The sequence below is a fragment of the Sinocyclocheilus anshuiensis genome, unplaced genomic scaffold, assembly GCF_001515605.1.
Source record: "Sinocyclocheilus anshuiensis isolate Anshui unplaced genomic scaffold, SAMN03320099.WGS_v1.1 scaffold2479, whole genome shotgun sequence".
In the NCBI taxonomy this organism is placed as follows: domain Eukaryota; kingdom Metazoa; phylum Chordata; class Actinopteri; order Cypriniformes; family Cyprinidae; genus Sinocyclocheilus; species Sinocyclocheilus anshuiensis.
In genome coordinates, this window is record NW_015538062.1 from 22,226 (window position 1) to 32,010 (window position 9,785).

A 9,785-nucleotide genomic window follows, 5' to 3' on the forward strand; every position below is an offset into this window, starting at 1 on the left:
TAGCCTTTTTGAAAGGATTCCTAGACTTTTCTTGAAATAAAAGATCTAAATGACTTTTCCTAAGCTTTTATTTAAAATACCATAAAGATGCACTTTCCGCAAGTTTTTACCTAAAAAAATGTTTTATTTCAGCTTTTATTTCAGGAAAAGTTTAGGCGTCCTTTCAAAAATGCCATTTGGAGACCTGGTAACCAAATGACCAAATGAGTCAACACTACAAATGCTGTTCAGAAATAGTTTTTTCTTGTGTGTTATGGTGGGCAGAGCAGTTCTGAATTGATATACATATATGCATTATGTAGTTTTGCCTCATTTGGTTACCAGGTGTCCATTTGGAGTCTCCAAATGGCTATTTTGAAAAAACGCCTAGACTTTTATTTAAATAAAAGCTTACAGAAACTACATTTTTGGGAGTATCATCTTCAAATTTGAATCAAAATATGGTCAGACATTCAGCTATCTTTATGGTGTTTTCAGGCCTTTGGCATCAAAGCCTCATCCATTTTTCCCTTAGTGGATTTCATTCATAGATATCGTGAGTCACTTTCATGTACATTTTACCTTGTTTTACTCTGTTGCTATACTAATTTTGAGTTATTATGACTCCAGAGTAACAAAGGTTCAAGTGTCTAGTTTCAAACAATACCAGATTTATAAATATAGACCATAGGGTTCAAGAGCTACAGACATTTTTATTTGGGTATGTCGTTTTTCAGAAAATGCTCAAAAATAGAGGCGCAGATTAAGTGGTTAAAGATCAGCTACCTTATAGGCCAGTGTATTAGATAAGTAGTGAAGAAAACACAAAAGTTTACAGCACCTGGTATTCCCAGGCGGTCTCCAATCCAATTAATAACAAGGCCCGACCCTGCTTAGCTTCAGAGATCAGACGAGATCGGGCGCAGACAGGGTGGTATGGCCGTACGCAGGAACTGCCACAAAGAGTAGGCTGTTTAAAGATCAGCCACCCTATAGGCCAGTGTATTAGATAAGTAGTGAAGAAAACGCAAAAGCTTACAGCACCTGGTATTCCCAGGCGGTCTCCCATCCAAGTACTAACCAGGCCCGACCCTGCTTAGCTTCCGAGATCAGACAAGATCGGGCGCAGACAGGGTGGTATGGCCGTAAGACAGGCCTGCCACAAAGAGTAGGCTGTTTAAAGATCAGCCACCCTATAGGCCAGTGTATTAGATAAGTAGTGAAGAAAATGCAAAATTTTACAGCACCTGGTATTCCCAGGCGGACTCCCATCCAAGTACTAACCAGGCCTGACCCTGCTTAGCTTCCGAGATCAGACGAGATCGGGTGAGAACAGGGTGGTATGGCCATAAGCGGGGACTGCCACAAAGAGTGGGCTATTTAAAGATCAGCCACCCTATAGGCCAGTGTATTAGATAAGTAGTGAAGAAAACGCAAAAGCTTACAGCACCTGGTATTCCCAGGCGGTTTCCCATCCAAGTACTAACCAGGCCCGACCCTGCTTAGCTTCCGAGATCAGACAAGATCGGGCGCAGACAGGGTGGTATGGCCGTAAGACAGGCCTGCCACAAAGAGTAGGCTGTTTAAAGATCAGCCACCCTATAGGCCAGTGTATTAGATAAGTAGTGAAGAAAATGCAAAATTTTACAGCACCTGGTATTCCCAGGCGGACTCCCATCCAAGTACTAACCAGGCCTGACCCTGCTTAGCTTCCGAGATCAGACGAGATCGGGCGCAGACAGGGTGGTAAAATGTAACACCCTATAGTGACCCTATAGACCTGAGTGATCCAAAGGTAGCCTACGTAATACAGAAATCCACACACATACATACTGGGGTAACAGTACCAAGAAGGGCCTTAAAAACAAAAGCACAATCTCTCTTTTAATTCTGCAACTAAATGGCGGCCAGTGCAGAGTTGCCAGCACAGAAGAGAGATGGCCACTTTTCTTCAAGCCCGTTATAATATTTGGGGCTCACTGCTGCCGAAAAGTATTTCGGACCGGGTCCTGCGCAAATTGGTGGCAAAACAGGTCCCACCAAGATATGACCTCGGATCACTGGATTCAAAGTCCAGCATGCTAACCATTACAAGTCAAGTCAAGTCACCTTTATTTATATAGCGCTTTTAACAATACAGATTGTGTCAAAGCAACTGAACAGTCAGTCGGGGGGCCAGTTCTCCTCTGACCAGATGAAACCAGCAGTTCAATTCCAGGCTGCAGTAATGTCACATTGTGCAGAGGACTCGTCTGTTTCCTGTGGTCTTGTCCCGGTGGTCGTCTGAGACAAGGTCTTTACAGGGGATCTGTATCTGGGGCTCATCTAGCAGGAAGGCTATTCCAGAGTTTGGGAGCCAAATGCGAAAAAGCTCTACCTCCTTTAGTGGACTTTGCTATCCTAGGTACTACCAAAAGTCCAGAGTTACACCATGGAACCAATACGGCTCCGTTGGTGGCCTTCTGGGAGGCAGAAAGCGCTGTGGCTGTGGGAAAGCCGTTAGACAGAGGGGTTGGAACCCAGTGAATTTTGGGCACTGGCCCCCTCGAACAAAAGGAAAAGGTAGTTGACATCTGCTGAAACCCGGGACCTTTAGTTCTTCAGTCTAATGCTCTCCCAACTGAGCTATTTCTGTCACAACAATAAGTTGCTTAGCCAGCGGGGATTTCCGTGAGACCACCCGTCACTTTTCCAGAAGAGGAGAGCTGAGCTCCCAGAGAACAAAAGAGGCTGGCCCGTATGGGGTCCGAACCCACAACGTTGGCGTTATTAGCACCACGTGCGGAACAACTGAGCTACCCGACCTGGCTTTGTGTGGGCTTTTGCCCAATTGACCCAAAACTTCCTTATTGCTCGTGACCTTAAAGAGACACAACAGCTTCAGGAACAAGCCTCACCACGGGTTCGTCTGGGGTTTGAACCCGGGACCTTTTTAAGGTTTTTAAGAAGGGCCTTAAAAACAAAAGCACAATCTCTCTGTTAATTCTACAACTAAATGGCGGCCAGTGCAAAGGTGCCAGCACATAGGAGATATGACAACTTTTCTTCAAACCTGTTATAATAGCGATCGCTCTTCGAAGGCGTCTTTTGGAGCGACGGTAGTCACTCTTCCACCGCCAGGGGAATTAGCTCAAACGGTAGAGCACTCGCTTAGCATGCGAGAGGAAGTGGGATTGATGCCTGCATTCTACAAGCTGGGTCCTGCACTTTTACGCTCATTTACCTTTAGAGACAGACTGTGCGTTGACGCCGTGAAGAGGCATGCCCTATGTGAGCTTTTGGCGCTCACTGCTGCCGAAAAGTATTTCAGACTGGGTCCAGCGCTAATTGGTGGCAAAACAGGTCCCACCGAGATTTGAACTCGGCTCGCTGGATTCAGAGTCCACAGTGCTAACCATTACACCATGGAACCAAGACATGAGCAGCTGTTGCTCACAGGGCCACAAAGACTAAATCACTTACAGGCTCGCCAGCAGAACCACCACCAAACATGTACTTTTTTTTTTTTTCCTGCTGCAACAAAGCACGCAGGTTCCACAGAGATTTGACCTCAGATCACTGGATTCAAAGTCCAGCACGCTAACCATTACACCATGGAACCAATACGGCTCTGCTGGTGGCCTTCTGGGAGGCAGATAGCGCTGTGGCAGTGGGGAAGCAGTTAGACAGAGGGGTTGGAACCCAGTGAATTTTGCGCACTGGCCCCCTTGAACAAAAGGAAAAGGTAGTTGACATCTGCTGAAACCCGGGACCTTTAGTTCTTCAGTCTAACACTCTCCCAACGGAGCTATTTCGGCCACAACAGCAAGCTGTTTAGGCAGCGGGGATTTCCGTGAGACCACCCTTCACTTTTCCAGAAGCGGGAGCTGAGCTCCCAGAGAACAAAAGAGGCCGGCCCGTGCGGGGATCGAACCCTCGACCTTGGCGTTATTAGCACAACACTCAAACAACTGAGCTAACCAGCCTGGCTTTGTGTGGGTTTTTGCCCAATTGACCCAAAACTTCCTTATTGCTCGTGACCCTAAAGAGATACAACAGCTTCAGGACCAAGCCTCACCACGGGCTCGTCCGGGATTTGAACCCGGGACCTTTTTAAGGTTTTTAAGAAGGGCTTTAAAAACAAAAGCACAATCTCTCTGTTAATTCTACAACTAAATGGCGGCCAGTGCAAAGGTGCCAGCACATAGGAGAGATGGCCACTTTTCTTCAAGCACGTTATAATAGCGGTCGCTCTTCGAAGGTGTCTTTTGGAGAGATGGAAGTCACTCCACCACGACCAGGGAAATTAGCTCAAATTGTGGAGCGCTCGCTTAGCATGCGATTGACTCAAAACTTCCTTATTGCTCGTGACCCTAATGAGACACAACAGCTTCAGGACCAAGCCTCACCACGGGCTCGTCTGGGATTTGACACAAGGACCTCTCACACCCAAAGCAAAAATCATACCCCTAGACCAATGAGCCGGTCTACACAAACACCTAGCCGAGAAAAAAAGAACAACTACAGCAACAACAAAAGAAGGGACATGAACTAACATGGAAGTAATCAAACACCTTGAGACAGTGTAAAAAGCAAACGAATGAAAGTTGGCCTCTGAATGGATTTAAAATTGGGGCTGAACCTAGCATGTAGAGGGATCTTAGGGAGGACAGCTGAAGCAGTCAGATGTCCCTTAGACTTTAAGCCAGTGTGGGAAACAAAGGGGAGAAGTTGGCTGCATGACCTGAGTGATCCAAAGGTAGCCTACGTAATACAGGAATCCACACACATATATACTGGGGTACCAAGATGAAGAAGGGCCTTAAAAACAAAAGCACAATCTCTCTGTTAATTCTGCAACTAAATGGCGGCCAGTGCAAAGGTGCCAGCTGAGAAGAGAGATGGACACTTTTCTTCAAGCCAGTTATAATAGCGTTCACTCTTCGAAGGCGTCTTTTGGAGCGATAGAAGTCACTCCACCACTGTCATGGAAATTAGCTCAAATGGTAGTGCACTCGCTTAGCATGCGGGATCGATGCCTGCAATCTCCAAGCTGGGTCCTGCCCTTTTATGCTCACTTCCCTATAGAGACAGACTGTGTGTTGACGCCGCGAAGCGACGCTCCCTACGTGAGCTTTTGGGGCTGACTTCTGCCGAAAAGTATTTCGGACCGGGTCCTGCGCAAATTGGTGGCAAAACAGGTCCCACCGAGATTTGAACTCAGATCGCTGGATTTAGAGTCCAAAATGCTAACCATTGCACCAAGGAACCAAGACAAAAGCATCTGTTGCTCACAGGGCCGCTAAGACTAAATCAGATTCGCCAGAAGAACCACCACCAAACATGTAATTATTATTTTTTTCCTGCCGCAAGAAAGCACGCAGGTACCACTGAGATTTGAACTCAGATCACTGGATTCAAAGTCCAGCGCGCTAACCATTACACCATGGAACCAACACGGCTCTGCTGTCGGCCTTCTGGGAGGCAGATAGCACTGTGGCTGTGGGGAAGCAGTTAGAAAGAGGAGTGTGAACCCAGAGAATTTTGGTCACTGGCCCCCTCGAACAAAAGGAAAAGGCAGAGGACATCTGTCGAAAACCGGGATCGAACCAGGGTTCTTTAGATCTCCAGTCTAACACTCCCAACTGAGCTATTTCTGCCACAACAGCAAGCCGTTTAGCCAGCTGGGATTTCCGTGAGACCACCCGTTACTTTTCCAGAAGAGGAGAGCTGAGCTAGCAGAGAACGAAAGAGACTGGCCCGTACGAGGATCAATCCTGCGACCTTGGCATTTTTAGCACCATGCTCGAAACAACTGAGCAAACAGGTCTGGCTTTAGCTGGGTTTCTGCCCAGTTGACCCAAAACTTCCTGATTGCTCGTGAACTTAAAGAGACACAACAGCTTCAGGACCAAGCCTCACCATGGGCTCATCCGGGAATTGAACCCGGGACCTTTTTAAGGTTTTTAAGATGGGCCTTAAAAACAAAAGCACAATCTCCCTGTTAATTCTACAACTAAATGGCAGCCAGTGCAAAGGTGCCAGCACAAAGGAGAGATGGCAACTTTTGTTCAAGCCCGTTATAATAGCGATCGCTCTTCGAAGACGTCTATTGGAGCGATGGTAGTCACTCCACCACCGCCAGGGGAATCAGCTCAAATGGTAGAGCGCTCGCTTAGCATGCGAGAGGAAGCGGGATTGACGCCTGCATTCTCCAAGCTGGGTCCTGCCCTTTTACGTTCACTTCCGTTTAGAGACAGACTGTGCGTTGACGCCGTGAAGAGGCATGCCCTACTTGAGCTTTTGGCGCTCACTGCTGCCAAAAAGTATTTCAGACCAGGTCCTGCGCAAATTGGTGGCAAAACAGGTCTCACCGAGAGTTGAACTCGGCTCGCTGGATTCAGGGTCCACAGTGCTAACCATTACACCATGGAACCAATACGGCTCTGCTGGTGGCCTTCTGGGAGGCAGATAGCGCTGTGGCAGTGGGGAAGCAGTTAGACAGAGGAGTTGGAACCCAGTGAATTTTGGGCACTGGCCCCCTCGAACAAAAGGAAAAGGTAGTTGACATCTGCTGAAACCCAGGACCTTTAGTTCTTAAGGCTAACACTCTCCCAACTGAGCTATTTCGGCCACAACAGCAAGCTGTTTAGGCAGCGGGGATTTCCATGAGACCACCCTTCACTTTTCCAGAAGCGGATAGCTGAGCTCCCGGTAGTTGACATCTGCTGAAACCCAGGACCTTTAGTTCTTAAGTCTAACACTCTCCCAACTGAGCTATTTCGGCCACAGCAGCAAGCTGTTTAGGCAGCGGGGATTTCCATGAGACCACCCTTCACTTTTCCAGAAGCGGATAGCTGAGCTCCCACAGAACAAAAGAGGCTGGCCCGTGTGGGGATCCAACCCTCAACCTTGGTGTTATTAGCACAACACTCGAAACAACTGAGCTAACCGGCCTGGCTTTGTGTGGGCCTTTGCCCAGTTTACCCAAAACTTCCTTATTGCTCGTGACCCTAAAGAGATACAACAGCTTCAGGACCAAGAGTCACCACGGGCTCGTCCGTGATTTCAACCCAGGATCTCTCACACCCAAAGCAAGAATCATACCCCTAGACCAACAAGTCGGCCTGTGCAAAAGCCTAGCAGAGAAAAAATAACAACTACAGCAACAACAAAAGAAGGAACATGAACTAACATGGAAGTAATCAAACACCTCGAGACAGTGTCAAAGGCAAATGAATGAAAGTTGGCCTCTGAATGGATTTAAAATTGGGGCTGAACCAAACATGTAGAGGGATCTTAGGAAGGACAGCTGAAGCGGTCAGATGTCCCTGTGGGAAACAGAGGGGAGAAGTTGGCTGCACGACCTGAGTGATCCAAAGGTAGCCTACGTAATACAAGAATCCACACACGTATATACTGGGGTAACAATACCAAGAAGGGCCTTAAAAACAAAAGCACAATCTCTCTGTTAATTCTACAACTAAATGGCGGCCAGTGCAAAGGTGCCAAAACAGAGGAGAGATGGCCACTTTTCTCCAAGCCTGTAATAATAGCGTTCACTCTTCGAAGGTGTCTTTTGGAGCGATGGAAGTCGCTCCACCTCTGACAGGGGAATTAGCTCAAATGGTAGAGGGCTTGCTTAGCATGCGAGAGGAAGTGGGATCAACGCCTGCATTCTCCAAGCTGGGTCGTGCCCTTTTACGCTCACTTCCCTATAGAGACAGACTGTGCGTTGACGCCGCAAAGAGGAACGACCTACGTGAGCTTTTGGTGCTCACTGCTGCCAAAAAGTATTTCATATCGGGTCCTGTGCAAATTGGTGGCTAAACAGGTCCCACCAAGATTTGAACTCGGATCGCTGGATTCAGAGCTCAGAGTGCTAACCATTACACCATGGAACCAAGACAAAAGCAGCTGCTGCTCACAGGGCCGCAAAGACTAAATCGCTTACAGGCTCGCGAGCAGAACCCCCACCAAACATGTACTTTTTTTTTTATTTTCCTGCCGCAACAAAGCACGCAGATTCCACCAAGATTTGACCTCGGGTCACTGGATTCAAAGTCCAGCACACTAACCATTACACCATGGAACCAATACGGCTCTGTTGGTGGCCTTCTGGGAGGCAGATAGCGCTGTGACTGTGAGGAAGCAGTTAGACAGAGGGGTTGGAACCAAGGTTATTATAGTTTTGAATTTTTTAATTAATTTTATTTTAATATCGTTTTCAAATTTGCTATACAATTCAGTTTAGTTTTTATTAGTTTCATTAATATTGTTGTTAGTTTTAGTTTAATTTTTATTTTGTGAACGCATTTTTATTTAGTTTTTATATAGTTTAGTTTCAGTTTTAATTAAAGTGTAGCAGAATTAACAAATCACTTCCAGAGCGCAGGCCAAAGAAAGACTTAGGCATAAAAGGCAATAAGGCATAATTTAGCATTAGTGATGCAAATGTCTAGCGACACAAAATTAACGCATGCTGAGATTGATTGAATGGTAAAAGTATACAAATATACGCCAAAATGAAGCAGTCAAACCTTTTTACTAAATAAATCTACGCAAATTGTGATTAATGTCATTTAATGATGTATATTGAGATATTTGACATATGACAATAAATGTAGCCTAATTTGGATATGACGGTTAGATGTCTTTTTTTTTTTTAACAATCATAATATATTGTAACTGTCGTGTCTTGCTCACTTTTCCGTGAACAGCCGTGCAAAAATCATAACTGGGACTAACGAAATTCAATAATAACGCAATCGCATTTAACAGTAAAGGCTCATATTTGAATATGTTCTTTTAATTTATTAAGAATTAAAAGCATGTTTATGATGTGATTTAGCCAAAGCCCATTGGTCCGAAAGCCTGGCAGAGTGATCACAAGATGCTATGCTAAAGATTTGTATTGTTTTCAGAAAGGTCGAGCGTTCTCGTCTTTTTTTCTATTAATTATTACGTTGCGCCTAGAGACAGAATGTGCGTTGACACCGCGAAGAGGCACGCCCTACGTGAGCTTCTGGTGCTCACTGCTGCCAAAAAGTGATTTTATTTATTTATTTTTAAATACAGATAAACCAGATAAAATATTATTCTTTCTTTTTGACAACCCTACATTTCAAATGATTTTTCTCCGATGTGTTCATTATCCGAGTGGGACTTGGTCTTATTTGGGGGTCTAAATAATGCGGGTGTCAGGTCAGTGAACTACAATTCCTAGCAAGCATTTCAGATTTCAAATAGGACCACCCTGGACTCCATATCCCAGAATACTTGGCAGCGCTCTAAATCACCTGACTTCTGATTAGATGCACATGCAAGCAATTCATACTGATTAGACACCCTATATAAAGAGACTCAATTCCACATGCTTTATGAAGTATTAACTCTTCATCTGGTGTGCTTTGTTGTGGCAGGAAAATTTTTTTTAAAAATTACATGTTTGGTGGGGGTTCTGCTGGCGAGCCTGTAAGTGATTTAGTCTTTGTGGCCCTGTGAGCAACAGCTGCTTTTGTCGTGGTTCCATGGTGTAGTGGTTAGCACTCTGGACTCTGAATCCAGCGATCCGAGTTCAAATCTTGGTGGGACCTCTTTAGCCACCAATTTGCGCAGGACCCGATCCAAAATACTTTTTAAAAAACATTGTGTCAAACTTATTTGGTGTCCTGATTCTCATTTCATGATGTATTGATCACATATTTATCACAATTATAAAACTGAATCTTATAAAACAAAGAGAACCGGTTAATGACATTGTGTCAGAACACAACGGTATGAAAATGCATTTGGTAACCTTTTATTCAAATGTGTGTGTGTGTGTG

At 45.5% G+C, this 9,785-nt stretch overlaps 5 non-coding genes across 5 annotated transcripts; 1 reads left to right on the top strand and 4 right to left on the bottom strand.

Annotated features, from left to right (window-relative positions):
• Positions 1-3,319: 3,319 nt before the first annotated feature.
• On the bottom strand, positions 3,320-3,391 carry trnaq-cug (transfer RNA glutamine (anticodon CUG)). The gene has a single exon. It is a non-coding gene; the product is annotated as a tRNA-Gln (tRNA).
• A 117-nt stretch (positions 3,392-3,508) lies between these two features.
• trnaq-uug (transfer RNA glutamine (anticodon UUG)) lies at positions 3,509-3,580 on the bottom strand. Its single transcript has one exon. It is a non-coding gene; the product is annotated as a tRNA-Gln (tRNA).
• Positions 3,581-3,871: 291 nt separating this feature from the next.
• Positions 3,872-3,944, bottom strand: trnai-aau (transfer RNA isoleucine (anticodon AAU)). The gene has a single exon. It is a non-coding gene; the product is annotated as a tRNA-Ile (tRNA).
• A 1,396-nt stretch (positions 3,945-5,340) lies between these two features.
• Positions 5,341-5,412, bottom strand: trnaq-uug (transfer RNA glutamine (anticodon UUG)). The gene has a single exon. It is a non-coding gene; the product is annotated as a tRNA-Gln (tRNA).
• A 4,070-nt stretch (positions 5,413-9,482) lies between these two features.
• Positions 9,483-9,554, top strand: trnaq-cug (transfer RNA glutamine (anticodon CUG)). Its single transcript has one exon. It is a non-coding gene; the product is annotated as a tRNA-Gln (tRNA).
• Positions 9,555-9,785: the final 231 nt, after the last annotated feature.